The sequence below is a fragment of the Phyllostomus discolor genome, chromosome 11, assembly GCF_004126475.2.
Source record: "Phyllostomus discolor isolate MPI-MPIP mPhyDis1 chromosome 11, mPhyDis1.pri.v3, whole genome shotgun sequence".
Taxonomy (NCBI): domain Eukaryota; kingdom Metazoa; phylum Chordata; class Mammalia; order Chiroptera; family Phyllostomidae; genus Phyllostomus; species Phyllostomus discolor.
Genome location: NC_040913.2, coordinates 40,180,319 through 40,200,151, shown reverse-complemented (window position 1 = coordinate 40,200,151; position 19,833 = coordinate 40,180,319).

Sequence of the window (19,833 nt, the reverse complement as noted above, 5' to 3'; positions counted from 1 at the left end):
TTTATCGCTCTCCAGTTAACTCTTTCTCCTATGGCATCTGAATTTGAAGCCTTCACTTACACTTAAGCCTAACAACTTGTACTACAAAAACTTGATATGAGACACTTCTACAGCTCTTAATAAACTGGTGTTTTGATTCCAACATGAAATACCCTGTAAAAAGGAAGCTGTGTTTCTTGGAACAGGATTAAGGCATTCAAGGGTCTCTGACTTAATATGGTTAATATTAACTATTAATATGGTTTAATATTAACTAAATCCTCCCCCTTTATCTTTTCCAGTAACTAGCACATCTCATAATATCAAATTCATTTAACTGAATATTCATCATCATTAATTACAAGAACCCTTAAATCAGAAAGTAAAACAATCATAGCTATAATCATAATAATAGTCCTACAATATTCAAAGTATTCTAGTAGATGTTATAGAGGATACAATGAAAAATAAAATACTCTGCACATTTTAAGCTGATAATTGCAATGGAAAGATAACTCATTCACATATAAACTCAAAGCTCTTTACTCTGAGATAGTATATGTACTAAAGTAATTGTGTACTACAGGGGAAAATGGCAGTTCAGAGAATGAAAATGGTCCCTGTTACCTGTGATGGACAGTGAAAGACCTGGAGAGTGTAAAATGTATGAAGAATTTCATAGGCAGGAAAGAGAAGAAAGAGCTGACATACATTCATGGACATAAAATAACATAAAACTATTTGGGGGAATTCAAGTAGGTTAATTTGTTTTTGTTAAGAACATGACAAAGAAAGACCACATCATGAATCTTGAGTCCATTCAAAGTATTCATTATTATGTTTTAAAGGCTGAAAGACTAGAAAATTGAGGTATTTTGACTGGAGCAGTCATTTGGTGACAATAGGGCATTGTGATACTTTGTTGAATAGTATTATCTAAAGTAAATTGGATGAGGTCAGATAGGCACCAGGAAACTGGCAGCAGAGAGCCACCTGAAAAGCTACTATAATGGTTCAATAATGCAGTAATAATTAGTTTTTGGTAATTAAAATATGAAGAAAGAAACAAGAGAGACAGGAAACTATGAAAAATATAAATTGTGACACTGGATTGTATATAGAAGATACAGGAGGAATGAAGATAACTTTGATTTTATTGTACATGAGTGATTGAGAGAATGGTAATGCAGTGATAGTAACAGGGGAATCAGGAAGTGAAATAAAGTTTTGTGGCAGTCAAGAATCGAGGAGCATAGCTTTGGATAACCTGTAGATAGGATGACAGATATCTTGGTAATGGAACAGCAGGTGGTTTGAAAAGTGAGATATTTTGGAAAAAAGCAAAGTACATTTAAGCTTAATATACAAATTTAGAAAATATAAGTCAGAGAGAAAAAGATAAAGACCACACAGTATGATTTATTTTGTAGAATTGGCAAAAAAAAAAAAGCCTAAACTGTTTGAAACAGAGAGTAGGAAAGTTGTTACTAGGGACTAGAGATGTAGAAAATGGTTGATAAAAGAGTACAAAATTGCAGTTTTTAAAGTGCGTAATGTCTGAGTATCTAATGTTTAACAATGTGATTATAATTGATAAACATGTATTGCACAATTGAAATTTGCTGGGAGAATAAGTTTCTTCACCAAAAAAAGGGTGATATATGAGGTAATTAATGTACATTTTAATTAACTCACTGGGGAAAGTTCTTTTACAATATATGCATATGTCAAACAGTCACATTTTGCATTTTAAATATCTTATAACTGTGTTTGTCAATTATGCCTCAGTGAAGCTGGGGGTAAAATTTTGTACAGAGTCAGGTGAAAATCAAAATTCTGTAAATTGGATTCATTATTCTCTTTATTGACACTGAAAAATTTGGTCAGGTGGGAGATTTTTCTATTTTATAAATTGTGCAGGTGAGTAACAGGAGCATTACTTTGCCCTTAATAACATTATAACAAATATCAACACATCATTTAATGATAAAAGATTTTGCAAAAAGAGAAAAATAATTAAATTATTTTCCACAAAATACTTCAGTCTCTTTATAGGCAGAAGCAACACAAATATTTTGCTAGAACACCCCCCATATTTCATTCAGCTATATGATTTCATGGTGATGCTCTTATAATCATGATTATCCTTTATTCTTTCTATGATTCTTTTTCCAAGAACTGAAACTCATAGTGAGTGACTTGAGGAAATAACTTTCTTAGTGACAATATTGGCTTTAATTAAAAATGTATGACAGAAAATCCATCACTTCAGTAATACACTTACTTTGTGTCTATTAAAGATAGCCTTTGCTCCCAATAAACTTTTGTAGGCACCATTGTTCTCTAGTCATTATAACATGATTCTCTTAAAGAGAGAGTTTTCCCTTCACATCAAAGTGAAATAAAATATGTTTTATTGTACCTTCCTTGAGTCTATTCAAATTATGAAAAGCATAATGCTTATTAATAACAAGTGAAGAAAGCAATGGTTAATATTCTCTGTCTCTTCCTTCTGTCTGCCTGCTTCTGAAAATGATAATTACAATTTTAATTTGAAGATGAGGCATATTTTATAAATGCCCTCTATGTGACATTTCCAAACTATATACATATTTTTTCATTATGAATCATATAGGAGCTATACTTAAAATTATTTTTTCAGTCATAATAAAAACATTTATATTACTGCTATTGATTTAAACATTAAGAGTTTCAAGATGCAGTATTTGCCAGTTAGTGAAATTTATGTTGCACACTTTCATAAGTTTAATGGCCAGCATTGCACAGAAGAATACTGCGATTATGTGGTTTTAAAGGGTATGCCTATTCTCATAAGTAAGTGCTGTATCAACAAAGCTCAGCACAATCATCTGTTTTCATGGGGTTTTTTTTGATAAAAGATTGGATTTTTTAAATAAAAGATTAATGAAAATATATGTACAAACAAAAACAATGGAAGGGTTTAGTTAAAACAATAACATTTAAAAACATTTTTATTATTTATTTGTGTAGATTAACAATGATTTTAACATAGATTCACAGTAATATTCATTAAAAATACACAGTGAAATGATTTTGAATGCATAATTAGTTTACAGAACACTGATGGTAAATAAAAGGACAATTAATTCTAGCTTCAGCTCTGCTACATCCCATTTAAATGTCTCTACTGATGCTCTCAGAATCATCATACCGCATAATGTATACATTAAAAACCCTAATTTGGAGAATGTGATCTGTCCTTTTTATTAAAAATATTAAAAGGCTGTTTCCCAATCTTGGCTATTGTAAATAATGCTGCTAGGAACATGGTGATGCATAAATGAGGGCTGTCTGGATAAAGTCCAGCCATTCTTAACATAACGGGAAGGTTCGCACCTTCTGAATCATTCGAATAGTTTCTGCAGAGGAATGTTCAAGCTTAAAAACATTTCTATTTATGTAAAGTACCACTTAGCTTAAATGTCTTGTACTTTCAATTATTTAGTATAAATAGGTAGCTATAAATGCATGCTTTTGATTTTTATATTGTCTTTTAAATAGTTTCCAAAATCTGTACAGATTCTGTGAGAAAGTGGGCTCCACCTAACAAGTTGTAGTAAATTTAAAGCAAATTTAAAACCCTTAATTTAAGCATAGAAACATGGTCTTTACCTTCACACAAATATTCTGGACATTGAGCACAATGTTATATTTCTCTCCAACCACTTTATAATTTCTCAGATAATTGTAAAGAAAAGTAGTCTATAAATATATTACACCAATTCTAAACATATACTGAGTAAAATATTCACCAACTGGTAGAACTTTTGATTTTTCTTAAGTTTTAGCTAATAGTGGAAATACATTATTTCATTCACATTTTTGTTTTGTTTGTTTTTTCCTTCATTGCTTTAAAATTATTTTTATGGGTTTTATTTACCTCTGTAAGAGTGAATTCTAGATCCCAAATCCCTAGGTGATACTTGGCTTTGCTTCATCTCTTGAATCAATAATAATATTTTGGTGACTTTTTTATTTTAAAAAATATTCATATTCAATTACTTGGTTTGTGAAAATATTCAGTAGTAAGTGTCGAACTTCATGAATCCCAGAGATGTAAACATAAACTTCTTAAAACTGAGATGATTTTTGTTAAGTATTCATGAATTACAGTGATGAAATGGTTAGTTAGGTAAGTCACTTCCTAGAAACTAACTTCACAGTTTTGTAAACAGAGGTCTTCTGAAACTATCTAACCAGATCTTCTCATTACCTCAAAGTTTCTTGGATTTTATTAACAACTTTGCAAATGATATGCCTACAAGAATTTTTATATTTGAGTTCTGAAGCAGGATGTTTGAATCCATTCTGGTTTGCTCTGTTCTATTTTACTTCTTACTTGAAATGTCCTTTGCAAACTTATTAATTACCTTCTAACATTAACATATGTGATTTAATATGGTGTCTGAAATTAAGTCAACAATCCTCAAGTTAAGATGATGCATAGATATGCCAGATAATAGAGATCTATTTTTAAGTGAGAAGATTAGCTGATAACTGATCATTAACATGAATGAATTTTTTTCAATCAATGTACTTGAACTAACCCATGAAAACCCATGGTTGATAAATGGGACAGAGAGCAGTCCCATATTTAAAGCACCATGTTATTATAAAAGGTATAGCATGGATGTCCTGGTGACCACAAATTGGTAGCCACATTTGCCACTACAGTGCTGAGGAGTGGGTATGAAGGTACAAACTGGTTGCATAGCTATCTGAGAATTGTGGGAGTCCAAGGGTCAACAAAATAGTAAATCTATGTGAAGCAGCAACAAAAACTTCCTGGTTTTATTTTGTTTGTGTGGAAGCTGAAATAATCAACTTTGAATATCATGTGTATTGTAGTAGACTCTGTTATTTATTTGTGAAACTGTGACAATAAGATCATATAATCATTTCCTACTTTTCACCATTTTGACAGTAAGATTTTGTTTCTTAGATATAATCTTTAAAGATTGTACACCTAGCCTTATGAGCAAGCTAATAATAGACTTTGTAAATTGTAGAAGATTGTCCTACATAGTGTTTTTACTCTGTCTTCATCTGAGTGTCTCTTTCATAAGTTTATCTACATTGCTTTGCATCTTTTGTATTTTACCCATGAGGACTAGAGGGATGTCTCAAAATGTTCACTAAACTTTCTAACAGTTTTTTACATTGCCTGATCCCTAAGGAAAACTATTGTTGGGTTTTCTACTTTTCCATTAATTTTTTACTTATGCAAATTCAATAAGTCATTGGAGGCTGGAAATGATGACTATATTGGATATAAAGTAAAGCCCTTTCTAGTTAATTGAATTTTTCATTTGTTGTACTGCATTAGGAGGAATTATGTTAGCATTGAACTTACCTCAGTCTGAGTTTGATTCCTTTGATCTCTTGCTTCATGGAATCTCTCTCTTCCTTTCTTTTAATGTTCAGTAAATGCTTATCATGCAGCCTTTTTTATCCTCTGACCTCAGCTGATTAGTTTTCTCCACTAGCATTATACTATAATAACTGTTATTTCTACCATTTCTCTTTAGAGTGATACAAATATAACAGTCTCTTGAATTATTTTTTCACTGTATAACTACATAAAAATGTGAAATTTTTAGAACTGAGTAAAGCTTATATTATGCATGCAATATAACATACCTCATTTGCTTCTCATCTTAAAGCTCCTAGCTCTTTATAGACAATACTGTTGACCTGTGAAATGATATTTTGAGTAGAGCAGACATTACAGTAAGTCTAAATTTAAAGTGAGAAGATTATCTATAAGGTTGACCTATTGGAATTACTGATATGATCCAATGTAATTTAAGTAATTCAGGAGTAGTAAAACAATTCTAATTTTAAATTCAGAAGCATTGAGGAGTTGGATTATTGGCTGAGGTACTTAGTTGATCCTGTTTCTTATCATCCTTGACTTTAGAGCCTGGCCTTTTAAAAATATGTTTCAGAAATCCATGTGCTCACAAGCATTTGTTTCATTAATTTTGAAAGACTGTTACAAAGGTCTCTTAGTAATAAGTTCGAAGATACCCAAAACCCAGATGTCAATATATACAATTATGAGAAAGAACTCTGTAAAAATGTCACAGTGACTCAGAGGTTCCAAAGTGAATTTTTGGTGAAAGGGTGATAATATTCTAACAGACAAGTCATAATTTTTTAAAATCTTCTCCCCAGGATACATTCATTTGTTTTACTGAGAGAGGAAGAGAGAGAGAGAGAAAGAGAGAAAGAAACATCAATGTGAAAGAGAAACATCCATCGGTTTCTTCCTGGATACATTTTGACTGGACTGGGGATCAGACCTCCAACCTGGGTATATGCCCTGAGCAGGAATCAAACCTGTAATCTCTTGGTGAACGGGATGATGATCCAACCAAGTGAGCCACCTGGCCAGAGTGGGGCAAGTTATAACCTTTTTAAAATTTGAATCCTTATTCACTGGATCCTTAGAGTTAAAGGTGGACAGAAAATAAAGTATGTTCTTTTTGTTCTATGCTGTATTTGTTTTCAGTGTGTACATTTGTAAAGCATTTATTTTTGTTATTTTCTAGCAAGTGATACCAAGGAAATATAATAGATTTTATAGATATTAAACTTAACATCTAAGCAGAGTAAGTACCTAATTTAATCTTGCAAGTCTAAGCATAAACTAACTTTTAAAATATTGGTTTTTTCCTTTCTTTTCTCTTTCCTTTCCTTCCTACTTTCTTTCTTTATTTCTCCCCCACCTCTTCCTACCTTAATGTTCTCTTAATATCTCTCTTTTCTTTTTTTATACTCTTTTACTTCCTGAAAGATATAATAGCATTTAGCAAGAGTTAGGATAACATTGTTATTATTTATTAAAATCCCAATTTCTATCCAGTATTCCCTATTTTAGAGTATGTATGTATAATGTGTGCTTATAGTATGTACAACTATAGAGGCACACACACTCATGCAATATATAATTTTATGTATTCATAGAACTAATATTGAAAAACTACTGTCTCAGATTAAAGAATTATTTATAAGCTAAACTTTTGAAGCTTAGTAGTTATATTTCAGCATTGACATAAACTATTTTTAACTGAGAAGCAATGATGGGTTTCATATTTCAATCTGTTATTTCAAAAATATATATGTTTATTTAACGCTGTTTTCCAATTATATATTGTTGTTTGCTTGCCATTGTACTGGTGCAAGAGAGATATAATGCTTCATCTTTATGCTGTTTTGAACTTACAGTATTTACTATTCAGCCGGAGGAAACAAGCCAGAAACTACTCTTTGATCTAGATCTTGTGGTAGAATTGGAATAATTATAGGAAGAGGAGAGGGACAGAGAAAGGGTCTTCAAAATTGGGGAAGAAGATTCAACAACTGAAAAGAGACAGGGATGACTGTGACATGATGAAGGACAGTGGGGAGAGTCCTGCTTTGAGAAAGGGCTGTTGGACCTGGTGGGCAACACTCTGCACACATGCGCTGTGTCTGCCTCAGGGAGAAGCTCAACAGTCAGCCTGAGTGGTAGGTGTTACTGCCTAATGAGCAAACTTGTTTCTACACAAAGAGGAAAGAACAGATAAAGAATAGGAGGAAACCAACACTCAAAAAAAAAATAATAAAATGATTGCTGAATCTCAGAACACAAGAGAAGAAATAGCCTAAAAACAAAAAAGAAAGCAGAGTAATGGCAGGAATGTGAGGACACTCAGGGACCTGGACCTACTTAGTCCACTTCTTTTGTTCATTGCAGACATCGCTAATCCATCCTAACACTTCCTGCACAGAAACCTTGCCAGTCTAGAAACATCCACAAGCCAGTATACCATGAACTCCTAATTATTACTGGCAGATGAGATGAAATCAATATTCTGTCTTAGAAATAATGAATAAGGGTTAAAGAAGCATTATAGATAGAGGTCATTAATTATACCATATTTACTTGCAATGATAAAGATATGTAATTTAATTTTTTTCTGGATATATAGTTTATTGGTTATACAGTAGTGGGAGAATGTTTACCTAAACAGAGTTTATAAGGCTGTGTTGCTCAAATTCTGGTCTACAGATAACTGCCAGGAAAATCTCTAGAATCCAGAATCTCTGGATTCCTCTGCTGAAATATGCTGAGTGAGAATTCAGGACAGAGAGCAAAGAAGCTATGTTTTTACAAGCACCTTGCATAAATCTATTACATAGCAAAGCTTTAAATATACAAGTATAAGCAGCACTCATCTGGGTAATGTTTCTGAGTATCACACTAAAACAGCCAATGCTGACAGAGACAACCTGATAAGGTTGCTTTTCCCTAATGACACTTGTTTTTTTTTTTTAGTTTACAGCTTTAAGAGGCATTAAACATATTAGCTGAGATAACACTTAACACAGTGACTGTGTTTTCTAAATGGAAAAACAAATACATACATTTGTACAATACTAAAATAATATATTGATATAACTATATTGTTCTGGCACTGGCTTGTGTAGCTCAGTTGGTTGGAGCATCGTCCCATAAACCAAAAGTGTTGGGGGGTTTAATCCCAGTCAGGGCACATACCTGGATTGCAGGTTCAGTCCCTGGTGGAGGTACATACATAAAACAACCTATTGATGTTTCTCCCCCCCACCACTCTCTGGAATCAATTAAAAATTGTTTTGAACTATATTATTTCTGATGTTAACTATCAATAATTTAGACTAAATGAGTATGAAATCTTGGCCAGGCATAATCGGAGTAGGCTTCCTAATTGGACCCTCTTTCGTTTTTGGCTTGCTGGTGTTGTGTCACTTTATTAGTTCTGTTCCTTCTGTTTATGAGTTCTGTAACCCTAATAGATTGTTGCCCATTGTGAGTTTCTAGTAAAGAATCATTTAATTAAATTGTGCTTCAATTTCCCCTCTGGTGATACAAATCAAAGTACACCATCTAGAATTATGAAGGAGGGAAAATAGCTTCTCATAGATGGTCAGATTCAAGCCATTTCTTGTTTAACATCCTATTCTGACTACTAATAGTCAAGCCAAATCATAAAATTTACAGCTGTGTGTACTCTAAGTTTCTTTACTTTTTCCTTATATATGTTTTTTACCTTTTGTGCATTCCTAACTTTTTCCAACTAAAATGCACTTATTCCACCTTCATTTACCCCTTCCTTACATTTGCCTGTCTAGATGAAATATTAACAACCTATGGCTATCTTTAATGTGTTTACTATATCTCTCTGTGACAGTCAAGTACACCTTATTTCTCTTATAATTTTGGGAGTACAATTCCTTGTTTATATATGGGAGCAAAAGTAGGTTTTCAGTTGTGAGTACAAGAAATAATTTATTCTTGTATTATTACTTATTAATTATTATATTATTTTCCTCATGAAAAACTGTAAGCCTACTTTTTCTCACCCCTGTATAAATATGTACAAGAGCAAATTCTTTATTTAGCCAGCACCTAGGTGTATACAGTAGGTACTCGATTATACATACCAAAATTAATGAATTAATAAATGATCAAGAAAGTCAGCTCTGGGAGAATTGTGTAAAAAGAGATTTCTTTTTGCCTACTTGTCACTGTAACATGATCTTGCTTGAAAAAAACTTGCCCTGACTTAGACACAGAGCCACTCTATCATTCCTGAAATATAACTTTCTTACATTTGAAAAATATCAATGGATATTTTTGAAATTTGCATAGTGCCACTGTTAGCAGGTAAACACAAAGTGTAAGGAAGAATTATTTATTTATTTGTGACTTATTTATTTGTGACTCATTGAAATTCTGCCTAAGTACGCACATATGCATTTGTTTTAATTATTCTTTCAAGAAGTTTTAGGACTTCAGACGAAGATGGAGGCATAAGTAAATATGGATTTCCTCTTTACACAACCACCACGAAAATTACAACTGAATTACAAAACCACTATCACTCAGAATTGTCAAAAAACTGAGTTATATGAAAGTCTGAGAACCAAGGAATTAAAGAAATCATATTCATTCAGGTGGGTAGGAGGGGTGGAGATACAGAGACACAGAATGGGCAATACTACATGCATGGTTGAGGGATGAAAATCAGGGGGGATATCTCATGAGTGAGGGATCCCAGCTTCACACCAGACCACCCAGCCCAGGGTTCCAGTGCCAGGAAGATAAGTGCCCATAACTTCTGACTATAAAAACCAGTGGGGATTGGGGTAGTAGAATAAATGGGGATTCTCAGGCTTCTGTTTTTAGAGGGTCTGCAATGGACTTAGGAACTATGCAGACTTACTCCCTCTGGGCTCCAGAACCAGGGCAAAACTTGAAGGGTACCAGTGGCATAAGGAGAGAAACTAAAGTGTCTGACATCAAGGTGAATAGCAGGAGAGAGCTTACTTCCAGAGAAAAGTCCAGAGGTCAAGAAGTACACATTGTCTCTTTCCTGAGCCTTCCCCCATACAGAGCTAGAGAGTGGCACCATAACTGAGACTCCATCAACCTGGTTCACATGGGTTGCCCTACCCAAGTGATTATCTAAGGTTCCACCCCATCCTACTTACAGGTGTACTTTTCTACTTTAGGCCACACTACTAAGACAGGGAGTCAAAGCAGCTTTACCTAATAGAAAGAAACAAACAGAAGGAGGTTGCCAAAATAGGGAGACAAAGAAATAGGGTCCGAATGAAAAGAATAGAACTAAACTCTAGAAAAAGAACTGAAAAAAATGGAGATAAGCAATCTAATAGACGCAGAGTTTAAAACACTGCTTATTAGGATGCTCAAGAAACTCATTGGGTACTTCAGCAGCATAAAAAAAACAGGTCGAAATAAAGTTCACAGTAAGTGAAATAAAGAAAAATTTACAGGGAATAAAGAGTAAAGTGAATGAAACCAAGAATCAACTCAATGATTTTGAATAGAAGGAAGGAAACAATTCTATCAGAACAGCAAGAAGAAAAAAAGAAGAAAAAAATGAGGATAGGGTGAGAAGCCTCTAGTATAATTTCAAACATAACAACATTCAAATAAGAGTCAAGAAAGAAAGGAGAACAATCAAGAAATTGAAAAATTAATAAAAGAAATCTTCATTAATTGGGTGAAAGAAATATACATATAAGTCCAGAGAGTACAAGAGTCCCAAACAAGATAATTGCAAAAGGATCACAAAAGACACATAATAAAAAGTGCCAAAGGTAAAAGGTTAAAAGGGAATCTTAAAAACAGCAAGTGAAAAGTAGATAGTTACCTTCAAAGGAGTTCCCATAATACTGTCAGCTGATTTTTCAAAAGAAAACTTGCAGGCTAGAAGAGACTGGCAAGCAATATTCAATGTGATGAAGAGTAAGGACCTTAAACCTAGATTACTCCTATTCAGCAAAGCTGTCATTTAGAATTGAAGGGCAGATAAAGTGCTTCCCAGATAAGGTAAAGCTAAAGGAGTTACCAAGCCATCATTTCCAAGCCATTATTACATATGTTAAAGGGACTTATTTAAGAAAAAGAAGCTCAAAACTATGAACATTAAAATAGCAATAAATTCACAAATATCAACAATAGAGTCTAAAACAAACTAAGCAAACAAGCAAAACAGAATAGAATCATACAAATGGAGATAATTTGGAAGGGGAAAGGGTGCAGGGACGAAGAAGTACAAATCCGTAGGTACAGGATAGACATGGGGATAGTATGAATGACCCATGGACATGAACAACAGGGTAGAGATTGACTGTGGGATTAGGAGGTGGGATGGGCAGAGGAGAGCAAAGGGAGGAAAATTAAGATAACTGTAATAGAACAACAAAATATTTAATAAAAAAGAAGAGTATAGGAAATGGTAGTCAAAATACTTATATGCATGAGCCTAGTCAGGAAAGATTGCTGGAGAGAATGGGAAGAACTAAGTAGAGGAGGGAAAAGGGGAAAAATTGGTACAACTGTAATACATTAATCAAGAAAATATATATTTTTAAAAAGAAGTTTTAGAGACTAAAGAAGTTAAAATGCCTAAAAATCTATGGAAACAAACAAAAAGTAGCAATGAACTATAGGATTTTACTTCAAGATTAAAAAGTGAAACACATTATGCATTTAAATGTACTCAAATTTATTTTTCAAGCCTTGACTGGCATAGCTCAGTGGATTGAGCACGGGCTGCAAACCAAAGCGTCGAAGGTTCAATTCCCAGTCAGGGCACATGCCTGGGTTACAGGCCATGGCCCCCAGCAGCCGCACATTGATATTTCTTCTCTCTCTTTCTTTCTCCCTCCCTTCCCTCTCTAAAAATAAATAAATAAAATCTTTTAAAAAATTATTTTTCAGAGCCACAATGTTGAAATATGCTGAGTCTACTGATAGGCATTAAAAAGAGTGATTTATTGTGGCTTAGTGAAGCTATTCCAATTGACTCTTTTAAAAAAGCCTATTGGAAACCCCATTCAGGTGCCATCTTATAAAGAAGCATAGGGAGGGAAGGAAATCTGAAACATTGAGCATTTAACTGCAATAAGCTCAGTCAACTAAGGTATTATTTAACTCAACCCTGAAGAGAGGGTTGGACTTTACTATTTTACAGACATACACTGTTTAGCTGGGAAAGGCTCAGATATTATTGATTGTAACTTTTAACTTTTCCAATTACCTCCTGGTTGATGCAAAGGATTGAGTTAGATAGTTAAGATGGTGGCTTTGTTGGAGGGAGTGTAAACCCCTTCCTCTATGCAGGGGAGAGAAACTTGTCAATTGGCAGAGGAATGGAGCAAGGGGTCTAGGTTATTGCAAAATTTATGAAAACAGGACATCAAAAATTATAGCGGACATTGAGAAACCAGCCGGTAAGGAGACTGCTTTAGGACAATAGGGACCCAGGGATCAGCGTGGGAACCAGGGGGATTGCAGCCTCCAGGCCTGGTGCTCCTGGGTTTGCTTCAGGGTACTCGGGAGAGTGGGGTCACCGCTCCCTCCTGGGACAATAGGGATTGAGCAGCACCAGGGGAGGCCTTGTTGCTTGAGGGCACACAGAGGGGAGTTGGACTGGGAGACAGTCACGCAGGGGCTGTAGGCACCCACGCATAGCCCTGGGCGGGGGGGGGGGGTGAGTGCCCTTAGCTTGGGCAACCCAGGGTGGCCTGGACATGGTCCCACGCCCCCAACCTGGTGAGAGTGTGGTTCTGTGGAAGACCCAGACCTGGAAGCCCTGAACAAGGAAAGGGCACAGGTGTTCTCAGGTTTCTGGAGCCTGTGGTGGTGAACTCGGGGGAGCACGCACCCCTTCAGGATTCCCATTTCTCGGGCTGTGAAACCTGAAGGGTCAAGGAGCTTCAGAGGTTCCTGAGCCCACAGTGGGGAAATGGGTGGAAGTGCGTGCCCCTTCTTGATCCCTGGAGCTTGCACCGTGAACCTGGAAAAGACCCAGGAGCTCTGTGGGGCCCCGGAGCCCAGGAGACCACTGCAGTGAGCTCTGGAGAGCGTGCTTGGGAGCACCCATACCCACATCCAGGGTCCTGTAGGGGCACTTCGGATCAGCTCTGGAAAGAGCATGCTGTTGACCCTGGAGACAGTACCCCAGAGACTGAATGAATTCTGACTGGGAAGAGTGAAAAGTGTTCCAAACTCCCCTAAGTCTGCTGAAGCCAGCAAGACCAGAAAAACTGGTTTGGAGCCCTGGCTGGCAAAGCTCAGTGCATTGAGCATGGGCTGTGAACCAAAGTGTCACAGTTTCGATTCCCAGTCAGGGCACATGCCTGGGTTGCAGGCCATGCGCCCAGCAACCGCACATTGATGTTCCTCTCTCTCTCTCTCTTTCTCCCTCCCTTCCCTCTCTAAAAATAAATAAATAAAATCTTAAAAAAAAAAACTGGTTTGGCCGGTTAGAAACCAACAAGAGGTTTTTTTTTTGGCTGTTGTTGTTCTTTGATTATTTCATTTTATCTTGTTTTTTAAGTGACTTTTTATTTTTTAATTCTTATTATTTTTATATCTCTCAATTCCTTATGTTTCTCTTCCTTTCACTGTAGTATTATTCCTTCCACTCCAAATTTATCTCTCCTGCATTCCATCTTCTGCTTTTTTCACTTGTTTTTCAGCATGCAAGTTACTGCAAATTTGTATTATCTTTTTCTCACTTTTCTGACATTTTTTATTTTAATTGTACTTTGGTATTCTTTTTCTTTCTGTATAATCTTCTTTGCTTGTATGGTTATACTGTCATTTGATAGGTTCCCCCTGTTATCTCAGTCACAGTGTGTTGATAATTTACTATCCTTCATTTGTGCTCCATTAGTACACCTCTCAAGGTTCTATACTCTATTCTTGTTATCTAGACCTCATAGATTCTGCCACATGATCGTTGCTTTAATATTACTGTAAACAAGACCTAGTTCATACAATTATAAATACTACTCAACCTCCCTCCCTGATCTCAGCGCACTTTGCAATTTCCTGCACTATATTATTGTGGGGGTTGTCTCTATTCATTTACACACTACTCCTATTTACTAATCTTTATTCCTACCCGCAATCAGAATCTGACCTCCCACAGCCTCACAGCTTTCTAGATCCAACTAAAAATTCTTTCCTCTCAAATAAGAGTGTTATCTTTTTTCCATCCTTTCTGGTGGCTAGTGGGGTGAAAGATCATGGTTAACAATATATGTAGCCAAAGGATATCCCATCTCTTCCCTACTGGCTGCTACTGTAAATATCACAGAATACTGTCTTGCTGTCTTAAACCATTTTGCCTTACTCCTTCAACTGATCACAAAAAAGACTAGGGGAAGCTGTGAACAACAGGATACATGAAGGAAACTGCGCCACTAAATCTCACAGGTATACTACCACAGAAGTTCACACCATAATCACAGGGAACCAGAACAGATCAATTTATGAAACAGAGGCTAACAAAAAGAGTCTCACAAACAATGAGAAGAAAAAGAAACAATCCCCAAATGAAGGAAAAGGAGGAAGCCTCAGAAAGAATGCTAAATGGAATAGAGGCAACTCAACTATCAGATATTGAGTTGAAAACAATGATTATCAGGAAGCTCAATGAACTGACAATGAGCTACCAGAAACTACAGGGAAGCTGCAACCATCCCACTCCAAAATATATCAACATGAAAAAGGAAATAGAAACTCTCAACAAGGGCCAAGAGGAAATGAAGAATACAATTTCTGAACTGAAGAACACAGTAGAAGGAATCAAAAGCAGGATCGATGAAGCAGAAGATAGGATTAGTGAGCTAGACAACAAAGTAGAAAACAACACCCAGAAAGAGCAAGAAAAGGAAAAGAGGCTCAGAAAGAATTAAGATGGATTAAGAGAAATGCAAGACAATATGAAACGTAATAATATCCGTATAATAGGGATACCAGAAGAAGAAGAAGAAGAGCAAGGGATACAAAACCTATTTGAAAAAGTAATGATGGAAAACTTCCCTAATTTGATGAGAGAAAAAGTCGCACAAATCCAGGAAGCACAGAGAGTCCCAATCAAGAGGAACCCAAAGAGACCCACCTCAAGACACATCATAATTAAAATGGCAAAATTTCTAGATGAAGAGAGAATTTTAAAGGCAGCAAAGGAGAAACAGGAAGTATCATACAAGGGAGACCCAATAAGGCTAACAGGTGACTTCTCAATGGAAACACTCCAAGCCAGAAGAGAATGGCAAGAAATATTCCAAGTAATGAGAACCAGAGGTCTGCAACCAAGGCTACTTTACCCAGCAAGGCTCTCAATCAAGATGGAAGGCCAAATAAGAAGCTTCCCAGACAAAAGAAGTCTAAAAGAATACACCTCCACTAAACCAGCTCTGCAAGAGATGTTAAAGGGAATGCTTTAAGGAAGGGAAGGAAAAGAGGGAGAGAGAGAGGAACACATGTACAGAAATGGCAATGAATAAGTACCTATCAGTAATAACCTTAAACGTAAATGGATTAAATGTTCCAGTCAAAAGACAAAGAATAGCTGAATGGTTAACAAAACATGACCCACACATATGCTGCCTACAAGAGACTCACCTCAGTATAAAAGACCTACACAGGCTGAAAGTGAAGAGCTGGAAACAAATTTTCTAAGCAAATGGACAGGAAGAAAATGCTGGGGTAGCAATACTCATATCAAACAAAATAGACTTCCAAAAAAGGAGCATAAAGAGAGACACAGAAGGTCACTTCATAATACTCAAGGGAAGAATCCACCAAGAAGACATAAATATTGTAACTATATATAGACCCAACATAGGAGCACCCAAATACATAAAAAAAAAATCTTAAAGGACTTCAAGAAAGATATTAAGAGCAACACAATTATAGTGGAGGATTTTAATACCCCACGGTCAAAAATGGACAGATCTTCCAAACAAAATATCAACAAAGATATTGTGGCATTGAACAATACCCTAGATGAAATGGACTTAACTGATATATACAGAGCCCTCCATCCCAAAGAAGCTAAATACACATTCTTTTCAAATGTACATGGAACATTTTCAAAGATAGACCACATGATAGGACACAAAACAAGCCTCAACAATTTCAAGAAAATTGAAATCATACCAAGCATTTTCTTGGATCACAAGGGACTGAAGCTAGAAACCAACCCCAAGGAAAAAAACTCAAAACACTCAAAATCATGGAGATTAAATAGCATGCTATTATACAATGAATTGGTCAAGAATGAAATTAGGGAAGAAATCAAAAGATTTCTGGGAACAAATTAAAATGAACTCACAACAACTCAAAACTTATGGGAAACAGCGAAGACAGTCCTGAGGGGGAAGTTCATAGCGATACAGGCCTACGTAAAAAAGATAGAAATTTTTTAAACAAACAACCTAACCCTGTGTCTATAATAACTCAAGGAACAACAGCAAAGACAACCCAGAGCAAGCAGAAGGAAGGAAATAACCAAGGTCAGAGCAGAATTAAATGACATAGAGACTAAAAGCACAATTCTAAGGATCAATGAATCCAGGAGCTGGTTCTTTGAAAAGACAAACAAAATCAACAAGCCTTTAAGCAGGCTCATCAAGAAAAAAAAAGAGAGGGGGCCCAAAGAAACACAATAAAAAATGAAAGAAGATAAATTACAACAGATACCACAGAAATACAAAGGATTGTAAGAAATTACTATGAAGAACTGTATACCAGGAAATTTGAAAACCTAGGTGAAATGGATAAATTTCTAGAAAAATATAATCTTCCAAAACTCAATGAAAAAGAAGCAGAAAGCCTGAACAGACCAATAACAGAAAAAAAAATGAAGCAGTAATCAAAAACTCCCAACACACAAAAGCCCCGGATCAGATGGTTTCATAGGATAATTCTACAAATCATTTAAGGAAGAGCTAACCCTTATTCTTCACAGATTAGTCCAAAAAATTAAAAAATATGGAAGACTCCCAAACTCTTTTTATGAGGCCAGCATCATCTTAATTCCAAAACCAGATAAAGACACAACAAAGAAAGAAAACTTCAGGCCAATATTGCTGATGAACATTGAAGCTAAAATCCTCAACAAAATACTGGCAAACTGCATCCAACAATACATTAAGGAGATCATACACCATGGCCAAGTGGGATTCATTCCAGGGATACAAGGATGGCACACTATTTACAAATCAGTAAATGTAATACATCACATAAACAAAAGCAAAGACAAGAACCACATGGTCATATCAATAGATGAGGAAAAAGCATTTGATAAGGTACAACATCCATTTATGATCAAAACACTCTGCAAAGTGGGAAAAGAAGGAGCATTCCTCAACATGATACAGGCCATATATAAGAGACCTACAGCCAGCATCATACTCAATGGGCAAAAATTAAAGTCTTTTCCAATAAAATCAGTAACAAGACAAGGCTGTCCACTTTCACCACTTCTATTCAATATAGTACTGGAAGTTTTAGCCAGAGCGATCAGACAAGTAAAAGAAATGAAAGACATCCAAATCAAAAAGGAGGAAACAAAACTTTCAGTGTTTGCAGATAGCATGATAGTGTACGTAGAAAATCCTCCAGAGTCCACCAAAAAACTGCTTGATCTAATAAATGAACTTATCAAAAGAGGGGGATACAAAGTCAATATCCAGAAATCAAAGGCATTTCTGTATACCAACAATGAAACAGCAGAGGCAGAAATCAAGAAAAAAAAAACATTTGAAATAGCAAAAAGAAAAATAAAATACCTAGGAATAAACCTAACCAAAGAGGTAAAAGACCTGTATTTAGAAAACTACATAACACTGAGGAAAGAAATCAAAGAAGACATAAACAGATGGAAACATATACCGTGTTCATGGGTTGGAAGAATTAATATCATCAAAATGTCCATGCTACCCAAAGCAATTTACACATTCAATGCAATACCTATTAAAGTACCAATGTCCTTTTTCACAGACATAGAACAAACACTTCGAAAATTTATACGGAACTATAAACGACCCCAAATAGATGCTGCAGTTTTGAAAAAGAAGAGTAAAGCAGGAGGGATCACAATACCTGACACTAAAGTATACTACAAGACCACTGTAATCAAAACAGCCTGGTACTGGCATAAAAACAGGCACATAGACCAATGGAACAGAACAGAGAGCCCAGAAATAAACCCAAGTCTCTATGGTCAATTAATATTTGACAAAGGAGGCAGCAACATAAAATGGAGAAAAAATGGCCTCTTCAACAAATGGTGTTGGGAGAACTGGACAGCTACATGCAAAAAAAAAATAAACTCGAGCACCAACTTACACCTTACACAAAAATAAATTCAAGGTAGATAAAAGACTTAAATATAAACCATGACACCATTAAAGTCCTAGAGGAGAACGTAGGTAGGAAAATCTAAGATATTTCATGCAAAAACCTTTTTACTGACGTGTCTCCTAGAGCAAGGGACATAAAGGAAAGAATAAACAAATGGGACCTCATCAAAATAAAAAGCTTCTGCACAGCTAAAGAAAACAGTATCAAAATTAAAAGAGAACCAACCATATGGGAAAACATATTTGCTAATGATACCTCAGGCAAGGGTTTAATCTCCAAAATATATAAAGAACTTACATGACTCCATTCTAAGAAGACAAGCAACCCAATTAAAAAATGGGCAAAGGACTTGAACAGACACTTCTCCAAGGAGGACATACAGAGGATCCAAAGACACATGAAACGATGTTCAATATCGCTAGCTATCAGAGAGATGCAAATTAAAACCACAATGAGATACCACTTCACATCAGACAGAATGGCCATCATAAACAAAGCAACAAACAACAAGTGTTGGAGAGGTTGTGGAGAAAAGGGATCCCTAATGCACTGTTGGTGGGACTGAAGACTGGTACAACCACTATGGAAAGAGGTATGGAACTTCCTCAGAAAACTAAAAATGGATCTGCCTTTTGATCCTGCAATTCCACTGCTGGGACTCTATCCTAAGAATACTAAAACACCAATTCAAAAGAACCTATGCATCCCAATGTTCATAGCAGCACAATTTACAATAGCTAGATGCTGGAAGCAACCTAGGGGCCCATCAGTGAATGAATGGATCAAAAAACTATGGTACATTTGCACAGTGGAATTCTATGCAGCTGAAAGAAAGAAGGAGCTCCTACCCTTCACAACAGCTTAGTTGGAGCTGGAAAGCATTATGTTAAGCAAAATAAGCCAGGCAGTGAAAGACGAATATTGTATGATCTCACCTTTAACAGGAACCTAATTAACAAAACAAAGAAACAAGCAAAATATAACCAAAGACACTGAAATAGAGGACAGGCTGACAGTGACCAGAGGGTAGAGAAGAGGGAATTTCAGGGGAGAATGTGAAGGGTTTACAGGAACAAATTTAAAGGACA